Source organism: Pseudochaenichthys georgianus, unplaced genomic scaffold, assembly GCF_902827115.2.
Source record: "Pseudochaenichthys georgianus unplaced genomic scaffold, fPseGeo1.2 scaffold_884_arrow_ctg1, whole genome shotgun sequence".
NCBI lineage: Eukaryota > Metazoa > Chordata > Actinopteri > Perciformes > Channichthyidae > Pseudochaenichthys > Pseudochaenichthys georgianus.
In genome coordinates, this window is record NW_027263420.1 from 9,731 (window position 1) to 20,680 (window position 10,950).

A 10,950-nucleotide genomic window follows, 5' to 3' on the forward strand; every position below is an offset into this window, starting at 1 on the left:
CGAAGCGACTGGAAGTACTCCTAGCGTGAACATGTTTGTGAAAACGTGTGCAAAGTCTCCGAAAATCCTAAAAATAAGCTCATATTTGAATTCCCCATAAAAAACACATCATTCAGTAAAAACAAGGCCCCACTGATCGTCTGCTCCCCGATCTCTCTGCGAAGTGAAAGTACTTATTGCCGGAGATCGCATGCTGTGGTTTTATTAAATGTCCCAAGTGCTAGGACTGTCTTAGGGAAGAAAGCTTTCAGATGTGCAGCTCCACTAACTTGGAACAGTCTGCAAACAGAATGGAAAATGACCAAGCTAGTACCATACATTTTTTTAAAGCTCGGTTGGATGCTACTCACTCAGATGCTGTTGGCACCTGTACATGTGGATAGATATGTTGTTCTGTTTATGTTTGTATGTCTTCATGTGGAACCTACTGCTGCATAAATAAAGGCATTGCATTTAATGTCCAATGAAAACATATCCAAGACAAACATCCAGTATTAACCTTACTGTTTTTTACTAACAGTAACCAACTAATAATTTTCATAAAGTGCATATTTATTCCAAACTCACAATATATATATGTAATAAAACAATGCACAATGGTACACAGTATCCAAACTCTTGAGGCACTGGTCAGAGACATTCATGTAAAGCAGATACTGAATCCAATACTGGTAAACACGTTGCAGAGATCAAATGTGTCTGAACGGAGAAACCTAATTTTTAAAACAACATTTTCAGTGTGTGACTTGAAAGATAAGTTCTGATCAATAATAAAACCTAGATATGTGTGTGTAGTGACCCTTTCAATGTAAATGTCAGTCCCTTGAACAGTACAAATGTTGGGGAGAAAAGAAGTTAACTTTTTGCCATTTGAGAATATCATGAGTTTGGAGTTGTCTGCATTTAATACTAACTTGAGTTGAGATAAATGGGATGGAATAACATCAAAGGCAAAACATAAACAACAGAACAACATATCTAACCACATGTACAGGTGCCAACAGCATCTGATTGTGTAGCATCCAACCCAGCTTTAAAAACATGTAGTGGTACCAGCTTGGTAATCTTCCATTCTTTTTGCAGACTGTTCCAAGTTAGTGGAGCTGCACATCTGAAAGCTTTCTTCCCTCAGACAGTCCTAGCACTTGGGACATTTAATAAAACCACAGCATGCGATCTCCGGCAATAAGTACTTTCACTTCGCAGAGAGATCGAGAAGGTCCTCGCTGCGGAAGGCGGAATGGGGCGGGGTCGGATAAAAGGCGGGGTTGGATGTCCGACCCCGCCCAGAGAAGAGTTCCGACATCTCCGTTCACTCCAATGGACCAGTTTTTTACAGCAATGACGGATCGCGGAGCACTTCCGGGAAACTATTGAGAGGATCTGCGGCTAGCAGTCTATGGTTGCAGCATAATAGACCCGACCGTTCGTGATGGACTTTTAAAGGTAAGAAGACGTTTAAAGATTTATATTGCGGATATTATCAGAACATCTGAATCAAATTAACTACACATGTGTATTAAAGGATGTTAGTGGATTATCCCTTCAACCAGTATATTTGACGTTTACAGATAACAGATTAGGCTAGAATGCCGGATAACGTTAGCAACACACGTTAACCACGAACAGCCTATTAATCCGTTCTCTTAATGTTATTTCCTCCAACGTTGTGGAATTAGAGAAAAGGGGCTTCTTAACGTGCTTTTATCCGGGTGGAGGGAGTTACATATTAGTTAAATATAACATTGGGGCGTGTGATTGTATCCATTTTGGAGTTCAAGCTAGTATAATATAGTTAACGTTACACAATAATAAGGAAGAGAGCTATTTTTGTGATACATCGCTATCGATATGGATTTAGAGTGGATATTTGAGACTTCCAAACAGTAAACTAAAACGTAATTTATGGGTGAGTGTTTTTAGCAGAGTCATATTATGTCCTTGATTCTGTTGATTATTACCTGTCTGTGTTATGGTGCAGCTCAGCTGATGTTGGATTGGTGGCAAAGGGAGAGGGACTTAAGTGAGAGTGAAAACACAAGGTACGTTTAAAATAGGTCGGCAATTTCCCATCCTCTGGTTGCTAGATGTATCTAAGCCTTTCTCCTGTCTCCCTCTCTCAGCACCAGAACCCCAGGGGGATTCAATGGAGCCTGAAGACCTGCACTGAGACCCTCACCCCGCACCTGAGTCTCAACTCCCAGAGCTTTGCAAGCCTCTCCCTGTTCCTTACTTTCATTAAACAGACGTTAAGCTTCCCGATGGTGTGGTCTTCGTTTTGTGAAAAATATGATTACCTCACATATGTTGTTGCAGTTGTTGTCTTTTGTGATAGTTACATTGCTCCTGCTGACTTGAGCCAGCCATTCTTTGCTCCTCTCTGTGTCAGTGGGGAAACCTTACATTCATACTCCTTTCTCTGAGCGCTTGAAGCATCCCCAGGCAGCACAGCATTTATGTTCAGGTTCAAATTTGAGTCGGACTATTTAATGTTTTTTGAGCATTGATAAAGAAAAGCTTAAGGTTCATGCCTGTTTTGAAGAGCGCGGTTGAATGTTTGCATCAGCAAAGCCTTTCACTGTTGTGTAGATTTTTTGTTTGTATACTTGGTTTGGTTTTTATATTTACTGTATTTGCTTTTTCGGTTCTGTTATCTTAATGATTGTTCTGTTATATGATAAATGTTGTAAATAATAAATGCTTTTTCTATCATTCTATGAAATGCAGTGCAATGTATCATTTGAAATATATGGACTAGATATGAGTATGCACAGAACTGACTAAATGAATAATCAATTAAAACAAATATTAAATAATATACTTAAATACACTATCATCTAAAACAAATATTAAATAATGAACTTAAATACACTAATATAGAATATATGACTTTTTATACCACATATTTAAATACATTCATGCATTTAATTAGTATGAAGTTTGTATATTTAGTTTTTAAATTATATTTAGTCGAGTGCAGATTAATTATATTTAGTCAGTGCAGATTTGTGTCTGTACTTATTGTAGTTGTCCAGCAGATGATGCTGTTTGTGTCATTAGGATATCCATACACCCCGCCCATCGGACGTCCAGCCCCGCCCACATCCGACCCCGCCCCATTCCGCAGCCAGGGCCTATAGGAGAGATCAGGGAGCAGATGATCAGTGGGGCCTTGTTTTTACTGAATGGTGTGTTTTTTTATGGGGAATTCAAATATGAGCTTATTTTAATAATAATAATAATAATAATAATGGGTTCCATTTATAAAGCACTTCATATTTGAATTCAAATCCCGAAGTGCTACAAGTAGTGAGCATGAACAGTATAAATAAACATTACACAACACGGTAGAATTAATAAAAAGCAATACAAATAAAAAATAAATGAAAGGGTGGTAAAAAGGTCTAGGCTCTTTTGAAGAGATGGGTTTTGAGGCCTTTTTAAAAGCCTCCACGGTCTGTGGTGCTCTCGTGTGGTCGGGGAGAGCGTTCCACAGGCTGGGGGCAGCCGAGCAGAAGGCCCGGTCTCCCGTAGCACGGAGCTTGGTCCTGGGGGTTTGAGGAAATTGGAGTTTCTGGAACGGGTGGTCCGCAAGGAGGTATGGGGGGTGAGGGAGTTCCTTGAGGTAGGGGGGATTTTCGGAGACTTTGCACACGTTTTCACAAACATGTTCACGCTAGGAGTACTGTCTTGATCTGTAGATGTGATTTGATGTGTCGTGTGTCTCCCAACTCCTCTCCAAAGTTCAGATACAATATAAAAATACTAAAAAGGTAAATAAAACATTAAACAATGACAAAATAACAACCTGAAAGATATTCTATCTACACATTTCGTAATTATCTAATCTAGTGGCCTTATACAAGTGTTGGCTAAAGTAACGCAGAATATATATATTTTTTAATTGTAAATAATTAGAAAAATTATTTATGTGCACAAGTACATAGCACATTTCTTTTTAAATAACACCGAAGCTTTCTCAGGGTGGGCCAATGAGTAAACTGGGTGCTGGGCCCACCCAGTGGGCACGTGGAGATGTGGAGGCTCGCGCAGATTACGTACATATAAACCTAAAAAGTAGGCCTACTGATAGTAAATTAAAAAATAATTATTTTTGTGTAGTTGTATATTGCAATAATATGGTTGTCACAAAATCCCGTTTGGGAACCACTAGACATAGATTTAACATTTATTATAACATGTATTTATTGTTTGGTAACTAAACATTATTGGAACATGAAGATTAATTCAGTGTTTGTTTGTTTTCTGTTCTGAGATTTAAGTCAGAATTTAGAGCAAAAAATAATTCCTATTTTTTTCTCAGGACTACAAAAAAAACACTTATTGTCAAATAAAAAATATTAAAAAAATCACACGTGGCCCTAATCGTATTCCGTAAATTCAACCTGAGATTCACTTTCTGTTTAAAAAATGTAGAAAGGATTTTCCAAACCCAGGGAAACAGCAAGGTAACATGTGTGGACTTTACATGTGTTTTATGTCTTGTATGTTGCATTGTTGGCGGAGCCTGGGGCTGACGACCCCCCTATCTTCACCCTATGCGCTTAAAGCCATGAAACTCTGATTTACGTAATATAAGACAGTCTCTCACCAGTTCTTTGGCGTTCGTTAGGAGGGTCTTGACTTTCTTTAGGAGGTCTTTAGAGCAGTTCCCGGCCAGCAGCGGCGCCGCGGTCAGACAGACGAGACACAGAGACACACTCACGAGAGATAACCCCCCCCTCAGCATGGCACGGGCATCACATCGGTCTTCAACATCATCTTCTTCCTCGTCCTCACACCGCGCGCTCACAGAGACACTCAGCCTCCATGTTTCCTCAGGAGTCGCCTTCAAATCCTGAAAACTGGAGATGTCTGTAAATTCCACGGAGCAGAGAAGCTCTTCCTGTAATCCTGCAACAGTTTGAACCCCAGACCATCTGAGAAAATAGTAAAAACAGTCCTTAAACATTGGTTTGAATCCCACACAATCCGATGGAAGCGTTTGCAGTAAATACTTAAAGTTTGTGTGCAAGAAAGTCTCATAAAAATCTTGAAAAATAGTTTGAATCCCAGACAATCCAAGGAAGCTTTTACAATAATACTTAACGTTTCTGTGCAAAAAATCCTTAAAGTGAGTTTGAATCCAGGCAGTCTGAGGGGAATCTCTCTTAAAGTCTTGTTCCAAAAACCCGGGAAGTCTTTCAAAGAAAGTTTTGAAAAGTCCAAAATGAAGGAGCGTTCACATCATGTTTGCATGGGACTCCCTCAGAACGCTCCAGTGGAGTGGTGCGCACGTGCGAGTGACTCCAGAGAGACATCAGAGCTCCAGCGTTTGGATCACGTGTCTCTGCACAAATGCTCCAGGAACAAATCAAGAAGAGCGTCTTTGTACCCGAGCTCCGCCTCCACCTTCCTCTTCCCTCTCCTCACTCCTCCTCGTTTGGCTTTTTCTGATAAATCCTCAACACCCTCTCACGCTACGGACCACATGGAGTCACTCATGCTCACACTCTTTCACAATAGCCTATGAATATCATGTTTCCCTTCTTCTTTGTTCAAGTAAGGACAAGCATGCATTCAAGTGACCCTGCTAACAAAGTTCTGCACACATTCCACGGCCCACTTATATATCCACACATCCTCACTCCCAGGTCGGCCTATGTTGACGTTATGTCAAGTCCCCTGTGTCGGCTTTTTCCAACGCAAGGGGGGGGGCCTTAGAGTCAATTTTCAACGCAAGGGGGAGGGCCTTAGAGTCCATTTTCAACGCAAGGGGGGGCCTTAGCGTCCATTTTCAGCTTTCCGGGATGTCCATATGCTTCTATGGACGCTCATGGAAGCACGGCATTCGTTTGTGTCGGCTGCCCTTAAAGGCAATGTGAGCGTCCATTCTCATTGGATAACGGAGAATTGTACACCCGGAAGTAAGTATTCCCCTTACTGTCGATTGATTTTACAGTGATATCTGCACTACTCATCGACTGAAACACACCAGATTATCCTTGTTAATTACACAACATTGATTGGTTTAAATTGTGTGCAATGCTTTTGTATTTTTCCCCTTCGATTCGGAGAAACAAATATTTTTCGGAAGTAAAGGATGGCAGAAGACACTACACTACCCAGAATCCCCCAGCTATCGTTTGGACTACACCATGTGCTCTGTTTGACGTCACGTGATCTTCAAATTTCTCCCTGCAGAAAAAAAAACATGGCCGAACTTCGTTTTATTCTGGGTGTAAAATGCCTATTTTAAAGTTAGTTTGGCCATTAAAATGCGTTTTGATGTCATTTGATGCGAGAAATATGACTTGTTATTTCAGATGATGTGTGCAGTGGATGTACATGATCTTTAGTTTGCTAGTTATTACGAAGATTACTTCAGGAAATTGCGTCCATAACGTTTTCATTGTTACCAAGGTGGTTGCTAGGGACGCTGCTATCGATATTATTTCTGTTATGTTGTGTAACTGTTTAATGGTGTTATCTTTATGCTACCCCCTTCCCCGTCAATGTATAGTGTTGGTCCACAGCGCAAACGTAATAGTTTAACAAAATCCGCATCTAAAGATACGTTATTTTCCCCCTGTGCAATTCCAGTCTCACATCTCACAGCACATCGTCATTAACAAATACCGGAAACAGACCGAAAACATTTAAAAAAAATAATGATAATACTTTATTCCGAGTGTGCTTGCTTTTCTCTTTGAAAGTCATCACATAACGGCATTGTAATACACGGTTCGGCTGCATTACATATTACATATCTGCCGTAGTTCTGTATTTATAGAGCCCTGATGAGAAGACAAACATGAGGAACTGAAAACGTGACGTGGATCATAAATATATCAGCCATTAAACAACATCTTACATTTCTTTTCACACAATACGTCTCCTTGCCGTATCAACACTAATTCGGCTGACTTTTATATTTGATCCAATTGGTAGATAGGCTGTATTTACACCATAACGGTGCACAGCTGATAGAAAGGGACACCTGGTGGTTAAAGCATGTTATTGAATTTCATTATTTTTATTATTAGATATTAATAGGATCCCTATAAAGTATATTCATTACTCGTTATTCTCTACTAATTGTTAATTAAAGACTGTATGTAATGACTATTTTGCACATCCCTTTCAAGATTTCAAGATTTTCTAAGGTTTATTGACAGATCATATAGGCCTACACAACTGTGGTGTAGTTCTGCACTGAATGAAAAACTTGGGTTGCAGGTTCCTCAATAGTGCATTACAAGACATCTATCAATATGTGTGCATACCTCCAGCAATGTTAACTATGTTGAAGCACTTATTGTAACTGATATTATACATAATGTATTATACTCTTATAAGATGTATGTAGATATTTCATCTCCGGCCTTGTCAGGTATTGAACAATCAATAAATAAAGAACACAGAATTGTTGAATATAAAACACAGGAATTTATGTGATTATACTTAAATGATTTACAAATAAACACCACTGCATTACAACTGTTACACATGCTGATGTAACGCAAATGTTCCAACTTGGGATCAATAAAGTATATCTTATCTTAAGCTGATCGATGGCTACTGCCATATTTGCACAATGTGCCTCTGAACCTTGACAGGTGCATGTTTCAGGCTCATCAATGAACAACAGGAGGGGTCACAGACATAAGACCAGCTGTTAAATAAAGCTCTTCTGACCTTAGCTGGCATGTGGGTATATATATTAATGCTGCCCATAATGGGCACAAGCAATTTTCACCCATTTATTAATTATATGTTTTAAATGTGAGTGTTTCCTGTCCCCTAAACCTCCAGGGATGTACACAGTTTAATACTGGCAACTTCTTATTATGGGAAATACGAAAACGTCTTTTAAAACTACAACTCCCAGTAGAGACGTGCCATAGAGAGAACATGTTGCGAAACAGAATAGCCAGCATGTGTAGTTCTGGGTGGGGGAGGGGGGGGACGCGGTGGACCCGTTCAAATCCAGTTTTGAACAGTCTGCCGTGGTTCCATCCCATTTCAAGTGCTGTTCGAGGCTCGGTAACCCTCGGAGCACCCTCTCCAATCACAGAGCTTGAGGACTATCACGGGGTTTGTCAAACAGAGCACATGGTGTAGTCCAAACGATTCTGGGTAGTGTAGTGTCTTCTGCCATCCTTTACTCCGAAAAAACATTTGTTTCTCCGAATCGAAGGGGAAAAATACGAAAGCATTGCACACAATTTAAACCAATCAATGTTGTGTAATTAACAAGGATAATCTGGTGTGTTTCAGTCGATGAGTAGTGCAGATATCACTGTAAAATCAATCGACAGTAAGAGGAGTACTTACTTCCGGGTGTACAATTCTCCGTTATCCAATGAGAATGGACGCTCTCATTGCCTTTAAGGGCAGCCGACACAAACGAATGCCCATAGAAGCACATGGACATCCTGGAAAGCTGAAAATGGACGCTAAGGCCCCCCCCCTTGCGTTGAAAATGGACGCTAAGGCCCCCCCCCTTGCGTTGAAAATGGACTCTAAGGCCCCCCCCCTTGCGTTGGAAAAAGCCGACACAGGGGACTTGACATAACGTCAACATAGGAGTGAGGATGTGTTGATATATCATATTGACTCTGATTTATAACAAGCAGAAGAAGTATCCACCCACTGTTTGCATTATGTGCTTAACTGAGAGCATGCAGACCCAGGTGCTCCTTCCTGAGCGTGACTCCATGCAGCTGAAGGAAGTATGCAAGTGATTTATAGACCAGGGTAGATTTCATCTGTGTTTGCATCTCAGAACATTTGACCATGGGACGTTTTACCCGGCACAGATGTGTCTCGAGATCAGTCGAGAGAAGAACAGAGTCAGCACCCAGGGATTTATAAACTAAAATAGGAACAATAAAAACAGTAAAATCTCCAAACAAAGTCAGGAGATGAAGTCAAATGAGGACGACAACAACTGAACAATTCTGGAATAACATCGGACCATCAGGACACTTTTCTTTGAAGTCTTTGAAACCATCAGGATCAACATGGGAAACAGAAAGTAGAAAAGGGGAGGAGCTAATATCTTTACATGCAAGAGATGAAAATCATTTAAAGTATTAAAAAACAAATGTTGGGTGAAAGCCGCCCGTTGACTTACACAGAAATCAGGGGATGTTGTTGCTAAATGCTAAAAGTCAAGTTATTTCACCGTTATTTTGAGCCTTTCGTGGAGAAACCTTTTACCGTGGATCAATAACATGACTCTATTTCGTAATAGTGTTCTCTAAAGAAGGTATTCATTATTCGACCCTTTGAGACTTGTTGTGGAAGATTGAGATTTTCCACTCTTTTGTTTCAACTGCTCTTGAATCAATTACAGGTTTTTCCTTCACACGCTCACTATTTGACATTCTCCTCAAAATTACGTTCCCACAGAACGAAACTGCATTCTCAATTACGTTTGGCTAGAAACGTATTTTCTCCCACGTTTGTTTTGGACGTCACTCAAATAAGTTTATTTTCTACATACAGTATTTGCCATTTATTGTCTTGCTTTCCTACAATGCGCCCGACCACGCACGGGGCTGCTATTCATTCGAACTATCTTGCTGGCCTTTGTTGTTATTATTATTATTATTATTATTATTATTATTATTATTATTATTAGGGATGCACGATATTGGTTTTTTGAAACCGATACCGATAACTTCCTGCTTCTCAAGACTGATACCGATAACCGATAATAATATAATATATATATATATATTAAATGTACCTGTAGTTTTTGCACACCTGGTGGTAATAAGAGACTAGTAGTGAGCAGAGGACATGAGCATTACTACTATGAACAAAACTAGCCCTGGGGTCGTCTCTGGCAAACTTCTTGCCTTTTTCAAAAGCCTCGTGGATAGGTAAAAGCCCCGGTGCCTTTGCAGCTGGCTTTGGATTCGCCGCTAGTTTAGCAGCGCAGGCGTCTTCGTACGCTTTTAACACACCATCATATCGATGGCGATGTTTCAGTTTCAATATCGGACCGATAATTATCGTGCACCACTAATTATTATTATTGGATACTATACGTTTATACAAAGAGAAAATAATGTTACGATCTCACGTTTTCTGGCCACAGTAGTTGCTCTAGAGCAGGGGTTCCCAACCTTTTTTCCCAAGAGCCCCCCAAATGACTCCTGTTGGAAGTTGCGCCCCCCCCCCCCACACACACAAGGGGGGGGGGGGGGGGCGGTAATTAAAGTTTCAAAGTCTCAAAAAAGCTACAACTACTGTCACAAACTGGAGGAATGATGTATTTTGTCAAAGGAGGACGAAAGCGTAGTTAAGGAGCACTATTGGAGTGACTTTGGTGGTTATTGGACTCAGGATGAATTCATTTGGATTCCTGCTGTATGAAGAAATGAAAGTGGACCTATCATGCTATATTTGAATAATATATTGTAGGCCCATACCTATATCAAACATGTCTGTGAAGTTTTTTTTTCAAAATACCAAACAGATCCTGCATTTTAGCCATGCCTCATTTCGCTCTATTTGCTCTATTCCAGCCCTGTTTTTGCAGAGGGCTGATTCTGTGAGAAGTCTTCTTCGCTGCTTGTGTGGCAGACTACAGCGCCACTTACAAGCCTGGCATATGTACTACAGCGTCTACAGCGCTTTCGAGCGGCAATGGCCGTGGCCCAACCTCTCATTCCCCTGATAGGTGGAGAGTTGCCCATATAGGCGGAGCACCCCTTTTCTGACGTCAGAACATTTCAAATCTGGATCAGTTCCGTTGCAGCCCCGTTTTTAGAGATTTGGGTATGGAGGAAAAGAGAGAGGGTTGTGTTTTTGGTGAGTTCCCTGAAACACCGGGGACACATATTCATGTTAAGACGTACAAAAGTGCATTTTGCATGATAGGTCCCCTTTAAAGGACGGCGCAAGTGGAAACAATTCACAAAGGGATTAAACTGT

General features: G+C 40.5%; 1 long non-coding RNA gene across 1 annotated transcript; it reads left to right on the top strand.

Annotated features, from left to right (window-relative positions):
* Positions 1-1,252: 1,252 nt before the first annotated feature.
* On the top strand, positions 1,253-2,640 carry LOC139433664 (uncharacterized). The gene is made up of 3 exons (XR_011643053.1): positions 1,253-1,446; positions 1,982-2,042; positions 2,124-2,640. It is a non-coding gene; the product is annotated as an uncharacterized lncRNA (long non-coding RNA).
* Positions 2,641-10,950: the final 8,310 nt, after the last annotated feature.